Here is a 22,309-nt window from a genome sequence, read left to right on the forward strand (position 1 = left end):
CAAAGCTTTATATTGTCTTCCTTTTCCTCGGTAAACTAAGTCCCTTAAAAAAAAGCCCTGGAAAGTGATAAAAAAAAGAAAGTGATAAAAAAAAAGACCAAACTTTTTTTAAAAACAAATGACTTTCTAATACCGTACTCAAATACAATATTTATTTAATTAATAAATTTAGTAAAAATTTAAAATTTATTCCACTGTATAGCGGAATACACATGAAATCGGCCAAAACTTAGAGTAATCTGAAAATATATCTTAAACAAAAGTAATTACTATACTTCCTTCAACATAAACCTGAAAAATGTAGCAAAGAGAAAAGTTTAGACTTAAATTTTTCTCACGATTACCACTTTCCATTTGCAAGTGTTCGCAGAAACCTTAGTATCAGAAATTAATGTCTTTCAAAAGTTAGTTAAGAGAAGCACAAAAGCATTAAGAGATCTGAAAGATCAGAAATGTGAAGCTTAAAATTTTCAACAATTATACAAATATTGTTGTTCACAGAGAACTTAAAATTGGAGAGGCCAAAAAAGGTAATATATACACGCACACATTTCTAAATGGTTGTCTTTAGAAAATAAAAGAAGACACAATTGAACGGCTGGACGGACGGCTGTTGGCAGAAGAGGGTAGTGGACAAACCTGAAACCTGAGACAAAGTCTTGTCAAAGAGAAAGGTTGAAAAAAAGAACAAAGTGACTTAACATTGCCAAGGACGACTGGTCATTGCAGGCAGTTGAGACTTAACTCCTCGAGGAAGGCCTGTAATGGTTATATGTGAAGTGGATTCTAAAAAAAGTCATTGATCCAGAGAGGTTAGCTATCTTTAGTAAATAATATGAATTAAAGAGTTCTGAATAAGAGTATATGATAATTCTTCGTACTAATTATATACTTGTATAATGAATATTTTATTACTTTTATTCCTAATTTTTATTACTTAAATAAACTTCGCGTACTAATAAATAGAATTAAAAAGAAACATTAACATAATTAGATTGCCCATTTGGTGAATAGAGGGTAATTCGCAGGCTTCAATAATGTTCTTTAAACTTGCAAACAACAAATACAATAAAATAAACTGTCCCTTTTATTTAAAACCATTTCTATTGGTTCGCTTTTTATCCTACGATTTCAAAATTTGGACTGAACGCATAAAACTATTCAGAAATAGTAACAAAAAAGTATTTAGTAAATTTGTCGAACCATATCTGTACCTACGTATATGTCAGACAAACTAAATAGTTTCAGTTTGAAATTTTAGTAGTTAATGCTTAAATATTCAGAGAGTAGAATAAACAACAAGGTGAAAATTAAAACAATTAGATTTGTGTCATTAATTTTCTGTGGCAATGAAACATGTCCCTATTATGAGTAAATAATGAAAAAGGAACTATAATTACTTTATTACTGTTTTTTTTTTATTATTAAGTAACTAATTGAAAACCATTTTAGTTTAAACTGACTTGTAATGAAACCAATCTGTTTTTATATGCAAAACAATAATTGAATATTCAGTGGTTGGATCTATTAACTTGTTTAATATACTTCAAAAACACCTATACAATGATTGATGATTTAATTATTATAATTGGATTTAATGGTAACAATTAATTTATTTGTAAAAGTGTAATATTGTTTCCCATAATATTAAATTGAACGATTATTGCATTGTTAGATTTTTGAAGGAAATAACTAAAACTTACTGTTTAAAGACAAGCCTTCAAAAACTATCTACACTGTAAATAAATTGTGCAAGACGTTTGTTAATTTGAATATGTGAAACAGGTTAAGATTAGAGAGAAACAAAGAAAGTGAAAAAGACAAACGTTTCTTAAAACTCAAATGACTTTCTAATACCGTAATCAAATCCAATATTTATTTAATTGATAAATTTTGTAAAAATTTATCAATTAAATTCCACTGTGAAGCGGAATACAAATGAAATATCAGCGCTACTAGCAACAGATGCTGACTAAATTTCAGTCCACACGGCTGAATCATGGCCCGTAATTTTGAAATTTAAGCCAAATATTAAACCAGATGTAAGATCGAAAGAAGGCGATCGCTTCATCCAAATTGGAGGAAGTTTTCAAAAATTACTCGTATTAATATATTTGTATGGATACATTGGTCACGTAGCTTACTGCTTATATTCGGCCAAAACTTAGGGTAATCTGAAAATATTTCTTAAACAAAAGTAATTACTATACTTCCTTCAACATAAACCTGAAAAATGTAGCAAAGAGAAAAGTTTAGTATGATACTTAAATTTTTCTCACGATTACCACTTTCCATTTTTTTGCTAGTGTTCGCAGAAACCTTAGCATCATAATTTACAGATATTTAACCAAATGTATTCGAAAACCTTGGTCTACATGACATTTCTAAAATTCAATTCCTCATTCTCCAGAATCTAGCTTGTTTCTCAACCAGCAATTTGAAAATTTTCCAAATAAGATTGGTTCAATGATTTCGGTTGATTCATTTGGTTCCAATTAAATGTCTTCAATTTTTAATCCGAAGTATAACAGAAATTTGCTAATTGAACAATTTATTTTTCTGTGCAGATTGATAATAACTTCATTTTGTTAAATTTGATACACCCAGAAAGGTACACTACAAGAGTTTAAATTCGTAATGTTTAGAATAATTATTAAAATCATTATAGGAAATAAATACAAGACGTGTATGCCAGTCATTTAAAGCCAATTAATTCTTTAAATAACCTTAAACTTAGACAACAAAAAGTATTCTATATTGTTTAAATATTTACGTATATTGAGCAAAAAGTTGAAACTTCATCTCATATTTTATCCATCATTCTACAACGCATGTTTTCCTTAATTCTGTCTTGGTTTCTCACTTCATGAAAGGTTGATTTATCGACAGATGGTATATGTTTTCTACTTGAAAAGCTTCATCACGCACCAATCTTGCCATCTCATTTTCATTAACACCTTTTCAAGAACTTACGTATATATTTGTAGACGATCAGAACATTGGTTCCGGGAAGCCTGACCTTGTAACGATTTTTTTTAGAAAAATATATAAATAATCGATATAAATTAAATTTGAAGTTTTATTTGTACGTGTCATTAAAAAAAATACCTTTTATGCCTTCCATACTTGCATGAAAAAATTATTAAAGGAAAGGTTACGACAGATTTAGATACTCGTAGTTCTAAAACTGAAAGATACATTCCGTATTTGCAGGTAACGCCTCTGCAAGCGTTCAGGATCATCCATTCTTTATCTGTATAGCTTATGGCGGACAGTTAAGAACAACTAAAGTTTACTAAAAATTCAACCTTTTTCTCATTTGTTTTATTAAAAGTAAATTGTTATTATTGATGAGCGACAAGTCATTTGATGGTTCGTTCTTAGTATGTAAAGGACACCTTAATGAAATGAGTCTCACTAGTTGTGGTTCCTTGAGAAAAAAGAATTCATTCCTTGATCTAATTATGAATAATAAAAAACATATAACAAATTTGATTGATGTCTTAACATTAAAGCGTTTCAAAAGAAAGATAAATTTATAAATAAAAGTGACATGATCATAAAAAAAGAAGTGATAAATTAAAAATTGGAAAAAACATGACAAGGCATTTCATAATAATTATAAAAAAGTAAATAAATTTTATGGTAACATGGAAAACTATAAAATTTATTCAAATTCGGTTTGATACTCAACTATTATTTTAATTAATATCATCAAAACATTAAAGTCGAACGTAGTAAAGTTGAGGCTCTGGGTTATTCCTTCTTCAAGAATATTCAGATTAGATTCTAGGAAGTTTTTTCACAAAACCGAATGGCGGCCACCTTGACCTAGAGGATCTATTGTGACGCCCTCTAGTTAAAAAACACCCTACAGTCTTATCTGGGTGTCTGGTGAGAGATTCCTGGGCAGAATAGGTACGAATGGATATTTCTTTACCAAAGTGCCGAACCCTCGGATATAAAAACAGACTTTACACAGTCTGAAATCAGTTTCTGAAAATGTTACTTTCAGATTCGTGGGCTCACAAGTTCCAATATAAAGAGAAAATAACAAACAAACCAAAAAATACTATTTGATACCATTAATGAGAAACCGAAAATTTGAAGATAACTAAATTTAAATTATTGTATTATTATATTACTTTTAAGAAAACTAAGTTTTTCTTAAAGAAGAACATGATATAAGAATTGCTTACGTAACAATGTCTTCTTTGGTTCTAATTAATCACATGCCTTACTTTCTATTGCGCTCTAATTTACATTTCATCCAGTCTTTTTAGATTCTCAACTGTTGTTCTTTTTTTAAAATAAAGATAAAAATAAAAATTAGACTAAAAGTCATAATTAGACCCAAACGTTTTCGCAGTGTTAAATATGATAAGAACATTCTTGATTTCTTTACATTTCCTGTTATACAATCCGCAAACGCGTAATTCACTTTCTTTTAAATCTTGTAAGCTCAATTTATTAAGTAAATAATATCACAAAATTAGTAAATATTAATAATTATAATAACGGTAATTATTTCAACGAATTCTTTATGATTTTAAGAAAAAAATAAACAGAATTTTTACTTTCTATAAATGTCTTTATTATCGCCTAAATATTAATGTTATATTAATATTAACTTTTTTTTGTAATGATACTTAATATTTGTTAAATATGATGTATAATATTTTTGCTGAACTACTTTGTGCGACGCTCAAAACAAAGCATCGCATGGACATGGAGGAGGACAGCCTATGTCGGTCTGTGAGGTTGAAGATGGAATAGCACTGTCAAATTGAAGGGCAAGTTTGGCTCTTCGGAGAGGAGAAAAAAAATCTATGCCTTCATGATTTTGCCCAAATTCCCCTAAGTTTAATGAAACTGGAAATTTGACGACAATAAACTTGTACAATAGAGCGGGCAAGGTGAGCCCTCCAAGAGTCCTTTATCGATTGTTTGGACACTAAAAAGAAAGAGAAGCGAATATTCAAGATCTAAAACAAAAAACAATAATAATTTATGAAAGAATACTGCAGTTTGTTTTAATAATATGTACATTGTCAGATGCAGACATTATGAGCCGACAGTAGGCAGGAAACAATTAATATGCATGTTGCAAACTACCAAACAAACAATTTAATCTTTCCAGTTCTACTACTGAATTAGTTTTTGGCATTTTCGTATCAAGAAGAATTCAAAGATAGTTGTAAATCGTTTTAAGGAGGGAATTTAATGCATTTATTCATTATAATCTTCAACTTTTGTTCGGTATCAATGTAAATTATGGAAATATAAGATCATTACAGAATCAACTTCATTGAAATTTCATTACGTAATGTTCGCCAATAAATATGTAAGCTCATAAATTGTTATTGGCAAGAAGGGGGAAATCTAAATAGGTATTCAATAATTCTAGCTTGATTTACATCGCTAGTAATTCTTTTTAATAATAGAAGCAGCTGCATCTATTGCAGATGCAAAAGCAATCTATATCCTTGTTGCTTTGATGTATTAGTAAAGGTGTTCATCGTATTGTACCAACTTTTTACTGGAAGTCATTAATTTCCAGCTTTGAAGGGATCTTGTTGCCACCTTAGATATCTTGGCCTAAATTCAAAGATAACACATGCTAGGAATTAGCTGGATAGTGGTGCTCTAGACTAGTAATATAATTAAATTACTATCTCGGTGCCGAATTGAGTCCAGCTAAGTGCCACTACCTTAGAACATCACAAATTCTTGGAGAACTGTGCAGTTTGCAAGGAGATAATGCTGTTCAGAGACCAGCTTTGTACTGAGAACACTCAGGGCTCTTATGGTCGGTCTCAAATGTTAAAACAATGTATAACTTATGTACATAATGTGATCTCAATGCTAACCAAAATTTAGTAAACACTGTAAATTTGACTTCAGAAAATTTGACAATCTATAATCGTTACAATAAGACGTTACATCTATAATCAAAATATAAGCCATTCAAATTCAAAGCATTTCATTAACCTTGAGGTGAAATTCCATAAATCTGTATCAAACGACTTATTCTATTGTTTCAAAATGTCCATGAAAATTATAACTTTTTCTCTATAAAAATGTAGATTGAAATACATAAATACACAGTTTTTACCAATTTATAAAAATTTAAATCCAAAATAATCTTTTTTCTATTTCATACCTGTATTACAGTTATTGAGACGTAATAAAAACAAGTTACCAAGGATAGAGAGTTTAAGAAAACAACAAAAAAAACAAACTAGAATTTAAATACTTTTCAGTTTCAAATTAAAAAAAATAGAGTGTGTCAAAAAAAAAGAAAGATATTTGAAAATAGCGACTTTTATAGTTTAATCTTGACATAGTCTAAGATCTTTAACAGGTCAAGTTTTTATTCAAATTAATCATAATCTGTTTAGTTAAGATTACGCAATTTTTTAAAAATTGAAGTTTGATCTGAATAAGTTCTGCCCTTGAATATAAACTTATTTCATAAATATTAAAATATATATGCCAATGACTTCAGAAAACATTGAAACCAAATCATATAAAGGCATGACAAATAAAAATTTTGCTTTTAAAAAACTCTTAACTTAGTTAACTCTTAGCTTGAAAAACAATTCAATTTTTCATTGCTCAGATGTCATAGTCAGTTTTCCGGTAGCTATGTATTGCTTTTTGGCTTTTGAGTCAAATTTGGCAATTGCAATGTAATAGAAACTTTTGGCACCACCAACTTCTGATACCTGAATGAGTTTTGACCTTTTGCAATTCTTTTCCATGTCTAAAAAAATGATGAAAATATGTTCTTAAAGTATTTTAGGATATGTATTTAACACATGCCGAGCGTCTATAAACGAATGTACGTATGTGTAAAATTAATAAGAAAAAAATAAAACTATTGGGGACAAATTGAAAATTAAAAAAAGCGTTTGCGCCATAGTAACGCGCAGATGTTTTACTTATTTTCACGACTGCTTTGCCCATTGTTTCGTTCACAGAGTTCTGAAAAGACTTTCGGTATGATTCGCTTCTGTAAGACAACTAAAAAAAAATATGTCCTGAAAGTTTCCTTTTAGATCCCGTTCGAGATACTCAAAAAAAAGTAAAGTTGTGAATAAATACAAAACTGAGTTTATTTAAATTCAATTATAGAGCTGAGTTAAAAGGTCGTGTGAGTTAGATCTGTGAATGAATTAACCACTATTGAAGACTTTTCGCGAATTATTCTAGTCTAAATGAATAAGTTAGAAGGTATATCAAATAACAAATAAATAAATAAAAATAAAAATGATAGCATGAATGTCTGTTAATGAAAAATCTCTTATTTATCTAACGTTTTTCTTGCTCAAGATAGCATCCAAATGTTCTTCAGTACATTTGGAGATAACCAGTCCCTCCTCTTCAAATGATGAGAGATGTGAGGGCTTCGTACTTTAGCGTCATTTCCAAATTGCAAAGAAAAGCTAGACTGAACAAGCTTTACAAATTGCACAAAAGTAGTTAGCATCAATACTTGTGCAGAATAACAACCAGTTCAGATGGCCGTCCTACAAGAGGACTAAAAGTCAAAACTTCGCGATGCAAGTGATTCCTCAAACAACAGAGTCCGAAAGAGGACTCTAAAGCCTTGATGGAAGTACGCCCTAGTGAACCAAGGAGAGCACTTTAACAATTAACTTTTCCACCTGCCTCTATCCATTTTTTTGATGGCTGCTTTAGATGTATTTTTGTAATGCCTAATCCACTTTGATTGAAACTGTTTGAAGATCCTACACGCCGCCGTATTGCAGAGGTAATACTGTAGTAGTCCCCTCCTTAAAGCCCTCTCCTTTCTGCATCATCAGAAGAAATGCGCCAGATCTTTCATCCAAGAATAGTTTTAGCCTAATTAAGTAGCCATTTTTTTTTTTTCTTAATGATGTAAGTGAGGCGATGTGGTGGAGCAGGGCTTTGCAATGTGAACTATTGCATCAACACAGCTGTTCAATCCATATCTTTCCTTATTGCTCGCTCGCTTTCTACCGAATAAATATCAAAATTTATAATGTAAGTCTACCAGCTTGGCCCATAGATATATTTTACTGTCACTTCTTTGGTGTTGGCCAGCCGCTGTCTCCTCATAATTTTTGAGTGTAGAGGTTGGTATTCATTATATTTTTATGAATATATTCATTGCAGCGTTAAGTTTTGGCTTATTAGAATTCATTTAATTAGCTTTCTTTTCTTTTATTCAGGGAATATTGTTTTTATTTCCTTATTCCCATCGTATCCAGTTTTTTCAATCAAAAACTCAATTTATTAATAGCTCTCTTAATTGTACCAAACCTAACATAAAAATCTTTCCATTTTTTTTTTAACGTAGAGGTTAAAATTAAATATTAAAAGTTCCGTACCACTCTCTGCGATCATTCTAACTTTCCGTTGATTCTCCAGCTTGGATCCTCTACTATTTCTTTTAAGCCACCAAGACGACTGAAATATAAATGGCCTTTAGATGTCTAAATGGAGGCTCGCTAATGTGTATGTTCTCCACACAAGTAGATCATGTCTAATTATCATTATTAATTAATCCTTTGTCATACTTGCTATAGTAATTTATTTACAGTGGCGAGGAATAGCGAGAGCTGGCTCTCCTTGTGTAAAAACCTCTACACTTGACAATATAAGAGATGACGTACACTGGGCCAAAAAAGTCTGTGAACACTAACCTAAATTTTATTACTTTTATTATTATCTTATTAGAAACTTCTTTTATTTTCAAATGAAATATACTATTCGATAGACAGAAACCAGAGTTTTCATTTTATATTCAATCTTTTATTTTTGTTCAACAGGAATATCACAATTACATGTTTAACAAAACAACCCCACACACGAATGCAAAAAAAAGTCTGTGAACAGCTGAATAAATGTGTAAAAACATTAAGATAACAAACAAAAAAATGATTGAATAAAGTTTCAAAGTTCTCTATTGTATTGTAGAAACCACTACAGTCAGTTTTGTGAATAAATAATCTAATTAGTATACATTTAACCACTAATATGGAAGTTCCCAGACCAATTCGTGAACTTATTGTGAGGTTGCGAAATGAAAGAAAAAGTATTCGAGAAATAGGGAAGATAGTTCAATAAAACCCTTCAACGGTGCATAATATTATTAAAAAGTACGAAAATTACGAAAATGTGATTAGTAGGCCACGCAGTGGGCGGCCACCAAAACTTAATTCCTTTCATAAACGATTCATTTCAAGAAGAACCCAGGACAAGCGCTCAAAAAATCAGTCAAGAATTATCAAGTGATTATGGTGTAAGCGTAACACCTCAGACAATTAGAAATAAATTACATGAATACGATTATTGCGGCCGAGTCCCAAGGAAAAAACCTTTTATCAATAAAATAAATCGTAAGCGTCGATTGGATTTCGCGAAAGAATATGTTTCTAAGCCTTCTAGTTTCTGGGAAACCGTAATCTTTTCAGATGAATCGAAATTCAATGTTTGTGGGTCTGATGGACGACAAAAAGTGTGGCGAAAACGAAATGAAGCTATGAAAATGAAAAATATAAAGCCAACTTTTAAGCATGGGGGAAGCAACATTCTGGTGTGGGGTGCATGAGTGCTAAAGGAGTGGGCAAGTTAGATCTAATTAATGGTATGATGGACCAATATGTGTATGTGGATATATTAAGACGCAATTTAAGAGAAAGTTCAAAAAAATTAGGGTTGGAGGGAACGTTTGTCTTCCAACAAGACAATGACCCGAAACATACCGCACTAAAAACTCGGGAATGGCTTTTATATAATACACCCCGGCGCCTAAACGCCCCTCCACAATTGCCAGACCTTAACCCAATTGAACATTTATGGGATGAAATCAGCCGCCAAATAAATAAAAGAGAAATAAGAAACCGTGAACAACTAAAAAACGCTATTCTAGAAGAATGGAATAAAATTCCAACATTGACGACCACAAAATTAGTAGGATCGATGAAAGCTCGCTTGTTGGAAGTGATTAGGAACAAAGGAGGTCCTACAAGTTTTTAAAATTTATAATACACGTACAATGTGTAAGAATGATTTATTTCTGCAAAGTGTTCACAGACTTTTTTTGCATTCGTGTGTGGGGTTGTTTTGTTAAACATGTAATTGTGATATTCCTGTTGAACAAAAATAAAAGATTGAATATAAAATGAAAACTCTGGTTTCTCTCTATCGAATAGTATATTTCATTTGGAAATAAAAGAAGTTTCTACTAAGATAATAATAAAAGTAATAAAATTTAGGTTAGTGTTCACAGACTTTTTTGGCCCAGTGTATGTATAAGTAAATAATTTACTGATCTTAATAGCATATAAATGTATATGATAGAAATTATTGTAACTCTATTCTAATTTCATTAATTACTTTTCATTGTAATGTAAACTGCTGTAAGATCTGTTTAAATGAATGGCATTATTAAATAGTTGGTTTGTTTTGATTACTCCTGTTTCTAACTTAACCTTACCAAGTTACCTCGCTTCTCGCTTCCAATATTATTGTAAAAGTTGTTTTCTTATTCAAACAATAGTTTCTTTTTTTACAATTTAAAGAACTCCCCGAAGAGATATCTTAGATTTTCTTTAAATAAGCAAACTTCTCATGCTTAATTTAAGTTTAAAATTGTAGTCCCGAGTTAAAAACATTTAGTGTAAACTTTCCCACGACATTCTATTACCACAATTTACTTTTAAAACGAATATTTTCAAGTAAAAATTCAAGAGAATGCAATCCGTTCTATTTCAAAGAGAAAGTACAAGATGGTTGCGTTGAGTCTTGGTAACCGATTTCAGTTGACATCCGTCCTTCATATTGCAAGCTTCCCATTTTGAAGGAAACGAATTTGTTTCTTCATTTTTAGCAGTTCATTAAAGACTTCTAACAAGTTTACGTTGAGTTGCATTCAGATGGGAAATGCAAGACTGTGATGCAGTGAGGCAACAGATTAGCACAAGCTAGAGCTACATTCTGAGCTTTTGATATGCACGACGGTTACATGTTGACTTTTCTGCTGGTAAATTTTTAAAAAATTGACCTTGCTTAATGGTACTTAATTCTGATTAAAAAAAAAAAATGATTTGTTAAAAAAATTAGTTTTATTAAAAAAATATATAAATAAATGCATAACCTAAACCAGCCCAGTGAGCGCGCCAAGGCTTGTACTTCTTAAAGATGATCCTGGGGCGATCGATGACCTGACTAGAAGTCAACGACCTAGCAGTCAGTCAGTTCTCGCGTGAGTTAGTTGGACTAAAAGGATCTTTCTTTTGCTTGTACCCAGCATTCTGTCAAATTTAAATTAACAATCAAAAGAGATTTCTCTGGCAAGAAGCGTGAAGGTAAATTTATCTATTTTGTTGGCACCTGTCAAGGAAGCCTCTGCAGCTAATATTTTATAATTAAACATTCTTAGAATATAGAAGAAATAAAAATATAAGCTTAAAAACTATACATTTTACTAAAGTACTGCAAAAGTCATGTTTAAACATAATCCGCAGTCACTTCTTTAGCACTCATAAAAAGTAAAGTTTAAAAATATTTACAAAAATAATTATCTTTGAAAGTAACGCTATTATCAGCCAATAATAAATCAGCCAAAAAAGCTGATCGTACATTGCTACAAACTTTAAATTCAACTAAGTACCTGTTTCCATATTTACTCAAAGTAACTGTTTTTATCTAGTGAAAGGGACAGACCCTGCTGCAAATAGCAGTAAGTAGCGACTGCAGTTATGTTTTGTGTTTGTATAGAAAGTTCATCTAAAAAGGAACTGAATGTATCAAGATTGCGTACTATGCAAGTTGGACAGCCAGTCTTCTTTTCGAATAAAAAGTGGCGTCACTGAAATGACAAAAATATTGAAATGAATCGTAAGAGAAAAATAATAAATTTAAGAAAAGAATTGATAAATTTTAAAATAGAAGAAGATTGCGTTTGTTGGGCAAGAGAAGCAACCATCTCAAGATAAAAGAGTTTTCAAAGCAGTGTCATCATCATAGTTGATCGTTCAGCATTTCAGTTGTTCTGGAACCTCAGTCGTTCAGTCTGCACTCTTTACCCATTAAAACATCGTTTAACCATATTCTCTTATTCTTAAATGATACTTTTAGTTTCCTTGTTCAGTTATTAGTAAATTAATATTAATATTAGTCATAAAAACTATGTGGTATTTAATTTAATATAAATTGTTGGTTCTACCAGCTCTTTCTATCTGCTCGGTTGTACGAAAAACTATTTCGTGAAATCCGTCAACGACGATACCTTCCAAGTTTAATAGTATTTCTTAATAGCCTAAAAAATCAAGTATCTCCTCAACAGTGGAAGTAGAGACATCAAATTGGTATGCAACCAAGAATTGAAAACTCTGAAATTTAATGTTCACATTCTCCAATTACTTGTGACAAGGAAAACAAGTTGTTATTCGTAATGTAGGCCTCAATCTAGCGAATCTTAACCGTAACTAGGACCATTGGGAAGTGTGAGAACCACTTTTGATTTTATTGACAGCTTTAGGAAAATAGCTAGTTTTTTTTTTTATTTTTGTTTCTACAGACAGCTGTCAAAAGAAGAGGTAACGTAATGTTATAATAAAAACCTAACTTCCGCCTTCGTTCGTGAATCATCAACTATTCACTGACAGTTGGTTTACACAAGGTTAACATTGTTTACCGTTCATTGTATTCCATTCAAATTGCTCAATATCAGTACCTCTACCTTTCAGAGTAAACGTTCTGATGGCGTTAACTCTTCGACTTTCTTTATTGCAAATAACTAAATAAACATTTTCCAAAGAAATAAAAACGACTGGAAACACACAGCTTTAATTTATGTGTTACCAATAAAACTGTGCTAAATTCATTTACGCCACCTTAGTGGCTTCATTAATCCAGCCAATTTCAAATAAACTCGCGAACAGTTACCGACAAGGCAGTACCAAATATCGCACATGCAAGTAAAATTGTAGAATAAGTTTTGTTTGAAAATTAGATTGAAGATCTTGAAACCTTGTGGTCTTGAGATAATTTCCGATCTTAGTCTTGGACTTCATATGTAAGAAGTGTTTGCTATCTTTCAAAAATGTCTTCTAGGTTGGAAGCCGTCCTGTTACTAAAAACTCTTACATACCATCTAGTTACCAAGGAACTGTGGCCTTTCAACTTTCCAATCAGTACCATTATGAACGTCAATTCTTTAGTATGTCACTCATCTCCATTCTTGACAATGATCCGCGCAGTAAATTCTACTTAATCATGGTGTTAAAAGCTCTGTCCGCTCCAACGAACAACGAAAAGATTGCCAGTTTTTGCTTCTTTTTTTTCTTTTAAAAGGACAAAGTTTCCTTAATTTATGTCCTTTCATGTCAAGGATGTGCTATTCCTCTTTTTTGAGACAAACTAGTTCATGTTTGAGAGTAGAAGAGCATGTAAATTCTCTTTCGCGAGCCCTGCGGCACCCCTACATACATGTACATGGTTTTTCTCTAGGTTTGTGTTAGGAGAATGTTACTTCTAAAGCAAAAAAAATGACACTCCTCTTAAGAATTGAAAGAAAATTTAAGAAAGATTTGAGGAATATTTAGGGGGAGAAATTTGGAAAGAAAAAAAGTTTAGAAGAAGAACAAAAAACGGTTCGATTTTCCTTGTTCCATGGTGAGTCGCATTGAGGGTAAATAAAAACTTGGTAATGTTAGATTCCAACAAATTATTCCATTTATATTTGAAACCATGATCACTTAATGTGATATTTATTAGAAGCCTTAATGCTAACTTCCATTTAAATATTAATAATAATCGGCCATCATTTTCAACTTCTGTTTGACAACATCCATAGTTATTGATTTCTTGGTCAATAATATAAAATTTTAATTAAATATAGTAAGAAAGTCTGCATATTTGACCTAATTAAATTGCTTCGATAGTAGTTTATTGCCTCAATGTGAAAAATTTTAATAAATAAGTTCATAAGTATTACTTCGTGAAACTGCGTAATAACTTGTAGCATTATAACTTGAATCATTCTTTACAGATTGTAATAACTTTCTACATAACCCATCTTCTAATATAAAATTAGCGTAGACAGTTTAAATGATTTGTTTTAGAAGGAAAATTTACATCTAAATGCAATGGTTAAACCAGTAAAAGTCTTGAAAATCTGTTTAATTACTTATTGTATGTTTAAAATTGTGGCCTTTTAATATTATTTCACAGATCAAATGTCTAAAGTAAATGAAAAATGTTTTTTTTTATTAACGCTTCAAGTATATGATGGCTTTGAACATTCTTCTGATAACGTCAATATACTTAAAAATTTATCAAGTTAATTCGTTTTAAATGAAATGGAATCAGCCATATGTTAATTATTTTCAAATAACTGACATTGTCATTTGATTTATCTGTTGTGCTGGCCACTTAAGCATCTCTTACATCATCTATATATATAAAAATGAATGTGTGTCTGTTTGTTTGTTTGTACTCGATAGATTCAAAAACCGTATATCCAATCGCCGTGAAAATTTGGGAAATTATTAGGTATATCCCGGGAAGGTTTTTGCAAATTTTTTTTAAAATCAGAGTTGGGGTTCTAGGTGCACTCGAATAAATATCCCAAAAATATCAAAATAACATTTAATTAGTAATATTTGTTAAAAGTGTAACCATGAAAACCAGTTTTTTGCAATTATTAATACGAGAATAAATTATACCGAAGATGGTGGAAAATCCATTAAACTAAAAGTACTCAACAATACTATTGACGTTGATAATCGTTGGGTAGTACCATATTCTCCATTACTACTAAAAACGTATAACGCACACATAAATGTTGGGTACTGCAATTCAGTGAAAGCTATAAAATATATTTGCAAATATGTGAACAAAGGAAGCGATATGGGAGTGTTTGGAGTGGAAAATACAACTGCATCTAACGATGAAGTCACCCAATATCAACTGGGACGCTTCATAAGTAGCAATTAGGCTGTATGGCGTATTACCTGTATATCATTTTCCATTCATGAACGATATTCAACGGTTGTTCATTAAGCAGTACATCTTGAAAATGGACAGCGTGTGTATTTTACATCAGAAAATGTACGTGCAAGAGCAATGTCACCACCGCCAACAACATTAACTGAATTTTTCACATTATGTAGAAATGATACCTTTGCACGGACACTACTGTACTCTGAAGTAGGGGTAATTTTATTGTTAATTTTCATTTCGATGTATTGTATACATTTGTTCATTAATAAATTATGTTTGAGGTATCAAAACTGCCTTTTTGTTAAACACAGCAACGTGTGAACGGGTACAGCTAGTTTTAACTATAATTTAACTGTCTTTTCGTAAGATGAATTGTTATTTTGGATTTGGCTAGTGTTCTAACTTCTTGTAGAAATTAAATTTTAAGGATCTGCCAGCAAGAATTTAAACTGATAAATCAATGAATCTGAACTTGAGATCGTGTAACGTTTATATCTTTACGCTGATAGTTCATTAGTTCTTTTTTACTGGGAGTGATTCCGTAAAATAAAAAATATACATTTATTTGAAAAGTAAGAAGTTCTTTTTATAATTTCCGAAACAAATATAAAATAAGCGAGACAAACAGAACGATATATCAATTCAAAATTTTTGAAACTGTATTTTACCGAAAACTCATTTTAATATCCCTTTCTCTCGATAACTGAACGATTATATGTTTACTTAGTGTATGTGAAAAACTGCGGCCTTGCAATGTTATATAACGAATAAATGACAGCCCAAATAGTAGAGAAGGATCAGTAATTAGTGCACTGTACTAACGCCAAAATCTAACTATCTGGCCCATAGATTTTCTTCATTTCACCGGAGGTCGGTAACTCCGGGCATTAATAAATTCAAGTGTTGACACTCGGGAAAAGGTGAAAAGGGAAAACGCTGTTTCTTTTTCCTACTAACAAACTTTGAAGAGGGAGAGTGGAAATAACTTGAAATAGCTATTTCTAAGATGTGCTTCAGTGACGATCCAGACCCTGGAGTCTAACCCTTATACAACCGTCCTACCAGACAGTTTTAATATGCAGCCCTCTTAGACATTATGACTGATAGAATCAAAAAATAAAGTACATAATTAATAAGATTGTAGTCAACAAACTGCAGCATTGATCTCTAAATATATCTACTGTCATTGACTGCAAAGTTCACGTCGTAACGCTACGAACAGCGCTAATCATTTTTCGGGTGAGCTATTTTTAGGTTTTTAAAAAAGAAGTTTAACCTAGGTTATTAATTTTATCTTACCAACATCTCTGCTTATTCACAGTAATTTAGCCTAACAAATGAATAAAAAAGATTAAATAGGTTTTGTTGAAAAGATTCTGTTATTAGCATTTTTTTTTTAGTTCTGTGGACTGGATTATCGATTATGAACAATAGAGCAATTATGCTTAACTAGTAGTTATCCATTTGTCAAAATTACGATTGTCTAAACAATAACAATAACAACCTAAAGACAGTAAACATTATTATAGAAAAATGCAGAGAGCAGCTACATGACGCACGAGTAAATAATGTTTAAATTTAGTTTAAATAAAATCGTCGAAGCCATAGTTGGAAAATTACTCCTCTATCGAGAGCTGTAAGGAGTGTTTTTTTTAGTGGCAATTATTTATTCAATGGTTTTTTAAAAATCTATTTCCTTATAAACTAGAAAGGAAAATGCAGAGTAAAAGCTACTTCTTTATTGAGTATGTTACAAGAATTTGACAGAACAACAAAAAAAAACTGTAATGAAACAATTACTAGGCTTTCTCTTACCCCTGTTTTTGGAGGGAAATTATTTATTGCAGAATGACATTAAGTAAATACTTGTTTCCTTGATTCTTACCCAAAATAGGAAACAATTTAAAATGACTTAATACATAATTTTTTTTCATCTAAATCTTATGATTTTGTAGATAGTTAAACAAAAATATTGAATTGACAAAAATCATAACGGAAAAAGAACCTTAAAGATTTTGTACTTTTGATCGAGCGATTTTATTTAAAAGTAAAATTATAGCTACTCTATGAACCTTGTCAGCATTATATTATATCGTATATCGTATCTGCTTGGGCCATGTGTTACACCTAAATTACCTTTGAAACTTAATCACCTGAAATACTCTAAAATGCATTTACTTGAGAAAAAAAAGAAAGGTTTCTTATAAAATGATAGTTTTGGTTTTCGACCGTCCTTAAATTGATTATTTTGGGAATATTGAGGGGGCGGTCAATCAATAAATTCAAACACAAATTTCTGTTTCATCTAACCAACGTTTCGGTAAATCTATTACCTTCTTCAGGGTAGTGTAAAATTTGTTTAGTTTAACACGTTAAGCTACATCATCATAACTGTTGTAATTTAACGAAACGTTTGTGAGATGAAACAGAAATTTGTGTTTGAATTTATTGATTGACCGCACCTTAATATTCCCAAAATCATCAAATAAAAATTACAGACATGCGGGAGATCCCGCATTCGATTCCAGCTTGCTAGCCCTTAGATTCGCTCCTCTTAGGAGCTTCTTATACAGCTCACAGTCCAGAGACCGGCAGTGCTCTATAGAGATTATGAGCACCAATGATTTCAGACGTTAACGCGCTTTAAATTACAAAATATAGACGGAAAAGCCACTAAGCTTATGTTTTTATGAAATATAAGATAACATAAACATAAATCTTCTTTTTACAAATCCTCACAAATTATTTTTGAGAAGTTACTGGTCACTGCTATGTGCAATTAGTATGATCATGCCGTTTTGATAAAATTATTTTTAAAAAAAGGAAAATCGGTGGTTTAGTGATGAGGCACTTTCGTTTAAATGATTTTATGCAAATCTAAAAGAAATATAATCAAATTTGAACTTCAGTGGTTTTCCGAAGGGATGTTGTGGAACGAACACTTTTCCAAGTAAGTGGTATATATGTTAGAAATTTATGAAATATTTAAAAGATAAATTGTTTTAAAATCCAAAATAATCCCTGAAATATATCAATTTCGTTTCATATAAATAAAAAATCCTAAGAATAATAATATAAAAACTTTTAATTAACATAATAGAAGAGACTATGATAGGAACAATAAATTTAAAGTGGCCTACCTACAGATGTAACTTAAAAGAAATTATCCGGATTTACAGTCTACACACCATTTATTTTCTTGTACACACAATTTCGTACTTTATTAATTAATATCAGGCCTAATTTTTAATCATTGTCACTGATCACAGATCTTAATATGGTTGCTTATTAATTTTAGAGCAAATCAATGAGTAAATTAAACCAAATTAGTTGGGCAAACATGATTATTGTATGTTGTCTTTTTTTTTTTTTTTTTAAAAAAAAAAGTTACAACAGTTGCTAAAATGTCAAACAACACGCCCGCTTCATGCAAGATGTCCAGATATGAAGCTGTAGAGCTTTTAAAATAGCCAAACATTGACTGGCTGGAGTACAGTTGTGATAACTCTAAGGAAATGACCAAAATACCCTGAACTAGAATGGAAATAGAATTCTCTTCAAATAATACTGTAGAATTTAAATAAAGTTATTTTATTATTTCAATTTATTTTTGCTGATTAAAAGAATCTGTTGTCTTACTCGTCTTACTTTTACCAAAATTTACGAAGATAATTAAATTTTCTTCAAATTTGGAATTTCTACTGAAAATATTAAAATATTATTATTCATTACAACAAAACGCTACAAAGAGTAAAGTGACGTGTCAGCTCCGCCAAAACCAGATTATAATCAACTTCGTTTGGAAAAAAAAAAACAATGAAGTCATTTTGCAAATTTAAGAGGTAGTTAGTCAAATAGAATTTATACCCAAGTTTTAATGAAACCATTCTGCATCTGCCTAGAAAATTACGAAAACTCGAAAAAAAAAAAAACTATGAAAAGTCACCGGTGGAATGACTTCCTTGAATTAGTTAGGCATTTCATTCTAAAAAATATTGTACAGATGTTAAGATCGTACCATATTTTGAAACAGCACATCACTTGTCCCTAAGATCTCCGTCTAACAATTGAAGAGCTTGGTGCAAAAAGGAGTTATCTACATTTTTTTCAGAAAATGTGTTTAGTGGCGCCCCCTATTGTATGTTCAATTCTACATCTTTTGGTGCCTAAACGAGTCTGCATAAAGACTCGTTTATTATTACTTATTCTCTAACCTAGGTTAGATTTGGAGCAAAAATGAGTTTTCTAATGCAGATAACTTTCTTTTGCTCCAAACAGAAAAGATGACGCCATCAATCAAACAAAAATTTTTTTATTAGGTTTATTTAATGTTTATAATTGGGAGATATTATTATTTTTCTTTTTGACAGGCATAATAATATATCTAACATTCGCTTCAACAAGACACAAAATGCCACCTAAAAGCCCAAAAACAAGAAATCTGTTGACTAAAGTACTCAAGTTTTACTGAAAATTATGATTTTGGTACAAAAAAGAGTTAGCTGCAAAATAACTTTTGCTTATAGCAAGCTTAAAAAATGCCCTAGAAAGTTCAAATTGAGCCCCAAATGACCCCATCACAATATATTAACTAATCCTTACTGCAGACACAACATAAGGAATACATCTTAAAGCATATTTAGTTTTTTGTCCCTACTAAAATTTTTAAAAAACTGTAGATAACTCCTTTTTGCACCAAGCTCTTTAATTATTATTTGAAAATTGTTTCAATTAAAATTAATAGTAAAATTACTTATGTATAATAATTACTTCGAATCTAGTTACACTACTTGTGGTTCTGTTTGATTTCTGGTAATTAGCCTTGGAATTTATTTTTGCGTTAATTGGGGAAAGGGAAGGAATTAGCTGACTGGTTAAGCTTACACTGAATTCTAAAGCAGAGAACCCGCATTCGATTCCAGCTGCTAGCTCTTAGATTCGCTCTTCTTCACAGTCCAGAGACCGGCAGTACTCGATGGAAGTTATGAGCACCAATGATTTCAGACGTTAACGCGCTTTAAATTACAAAATATAGACGGAACAGCCACTAAGCTTATGTTTTTATGAAATATAAGATAACTTATTCTTCTTTTTACAAATTCTCACAAATTATTTTTGAGAAGTTACTGTTCACTACTACAAGCAGACAGATAAAATTGTCTTTCGCATCATCTACAATCAACTTAAATTGAGAAGACGCTAAAATTAAAGAAAAATGAGTGAACCAAAAAAAAAAAGAGAAATGGTTTTTTTCTTCTAAAAAGCAAATTGTATATACTTACAATGTCACTTTTGAAATAAGTTATTCTCTTAACTACAAGTGAATAATTTATTGCAATTATAAAGGCATTTCTGAAATGGGATAAAGCTGAAAGTTGATTTCTTACCTTGGGATATAAATAAATATTAATGCAGAGCATAGAGGAAAATGAAACACCAATTACTTATAACTCACAATCGATTAAAAAAATAAAAAATTAATAAAATAAAAAAAAATAATAATAATAATAGGCTATGAGGTCTATCTGGTTATTACCACTGATAGGCCGGTTAGCTGAGTTATTTTGTTTTCCTTCTTGACGTAATTCACTGTCTTAAAAAAAGGCTACGTACGCAGTTTATCCTAGAAGCTATTAAGTAATAATAAATACAATTGATAAACATTTTGATTATTATAAAACAAATTATGCTTTATAATGAAATATGGATATAATTTTAAAAATTATTTTTAAAAAAACACCATATTTTAGCAAGGAAGATTGATTTATTCTTCTTACTGCTACTTCAGTGATACTTTTCTTACTGCTAACAGAAAGGCTTGGGGCTAACTGCTTTTTTTAAAAAGATTTTTAAAACTTAGTCTATCCTTATAAAATTTTCTGCCCCCAAAAAAATTCTTAGCCAATGTTAAAAAAATATCTAAATATTCTTTTATATATTTTTTTTTTATGAATATCAAAATTCAAAAAGAAATATGGAAATCGTATCCGGCAGGAGAATATAAGTTCTCCGCAAGTTCTTTAGTAAGAGCGAGATCAGAGGCAAACAATATTGACACCATATTTTTCACACAATACGATTAGGAGTTGTAGTGATATTTGAAGTGTACAACTATTTGGATTTAGTAGACTCAAGTAGCTCTGCATCAGTTTACATTTATCAATATTTAAAAATTGTACACTATACAGTTCTTACATTATTATGTATAAATTCTGATACTTTGATTCAAATTTTAGGTCGAAGTGGATTTTTTTTTTTTTTAATTATCATCTTTAATCTACAATCCTGAAGGAATCATAAATTTGAACTTCCTTTGCATTAAGTTTTAACTTTAAAAAAAGAAAAAGAAAATCTTATGGATTATTTTCTTTTATGAACTCTGTTAAAAAAATTTGTTTATAAAAGAGCCATCGAAATTGATTGTAAGATTATACTAAGTCAGCTTTTGAAACAATTAAAATTACAAAAACATTAGTTAACTGGCAATTTCTTACTCTTAAATGGCAATGAGGAAAATTAAAACTAGTTCAGAATTAACGATAAACAGTGCTTTTCATTTTCTAATTATCAAAATATCTATCTATGACCCTAGATTTTTCATAAAGCCTGAAATAAAAAACTTATATTGATTTTAATATAAGTTAAACACAAATATATGGATAAAAGGAAAAAAAAAATCCACATTTTGTATCTTGTAATGATGTCTTGCACCAGCATACATTGCCGAAAGTTTTCAATATTTCCTAATAGTGGTGATATTATTTGTACATAGTTTAGTAAGAATGAAATGATGTAAGAGTAACTTTTATAAAATAGTGTATTAAGTAAAATGTATTAAAAAATAATAATAATAAAAAATGGCTATAGCAAGACCAAAAATACTTGTTAAGAGTACTAACTTGGATTTAGCGGAAGTGAAAACATGTCCACTTTTATAAACACTAGCTTGATAAGAGATTAAATTACATAATCATGATATATTATAATTATTTTGATGGGCATTAATTGAAATAAGGAGCAATTAAATTTAATAAATTTTTAATTACAAAGAAAAATATAAAGATAGTCTTGACATACCAGTCTGGAAACAGATGAAAGTATCAATAGCAATCAGGAAGTTGTGAAGCCAGGCTAAACTGTGTTGACCAATCTCGTTACTACTTACTACTCAGAAAACAGCAACTGTCAGACTGAACGACTCACCGCACCAAAGCAACATTGGTAGGGGGCAAACCCCTCTTTTACCAGCCACTACCAAAACTAGATTCTATATCACTTCCTTTTTTTGTTTTACCATTTGACATTAATA

The 22,309-nt window shown here is 30.6% G+C and overlaps 1 protein-coding gene across 1 annotated transcript in view; it reads right to left on the reverse strand.

Moving 5' to 3' along the window:
* The window catches only part of LOC141449852 (ABC transporter G family member 23-like), a 59,489-nt gene extending 37,260 nt beyond the window's left edge, over nt 1-22,229 (reverse strand). Inside the window, exon 1 of the mRNA XM_074119713.1 lies at nt 22,078-22,229. The gene's annotated coding sequence lies outside the window, so the exon portion shown is untranslated. The remainder of the gene's footprint in view (nt 1-22,077) is intronic.
* Nucleotides 22,230-22,309: the final 80 nt, after the last annotated feature.

This window comes from Rhodnius prolixus, unplaced genomic scaffold (genome assembly GCF_049639745.1).
Source record: "Rhodnius prolixus isolate KJV_2025 unplaced genomic scaffold, Rpr scaffold_2, whole genome shotgun sequence".
NCBI lineage: Eukaryota > Metazoa > Arthropoda > Insecta > Hemiptera > Reduviidae > Rhodnius > Rhodnius prolixus.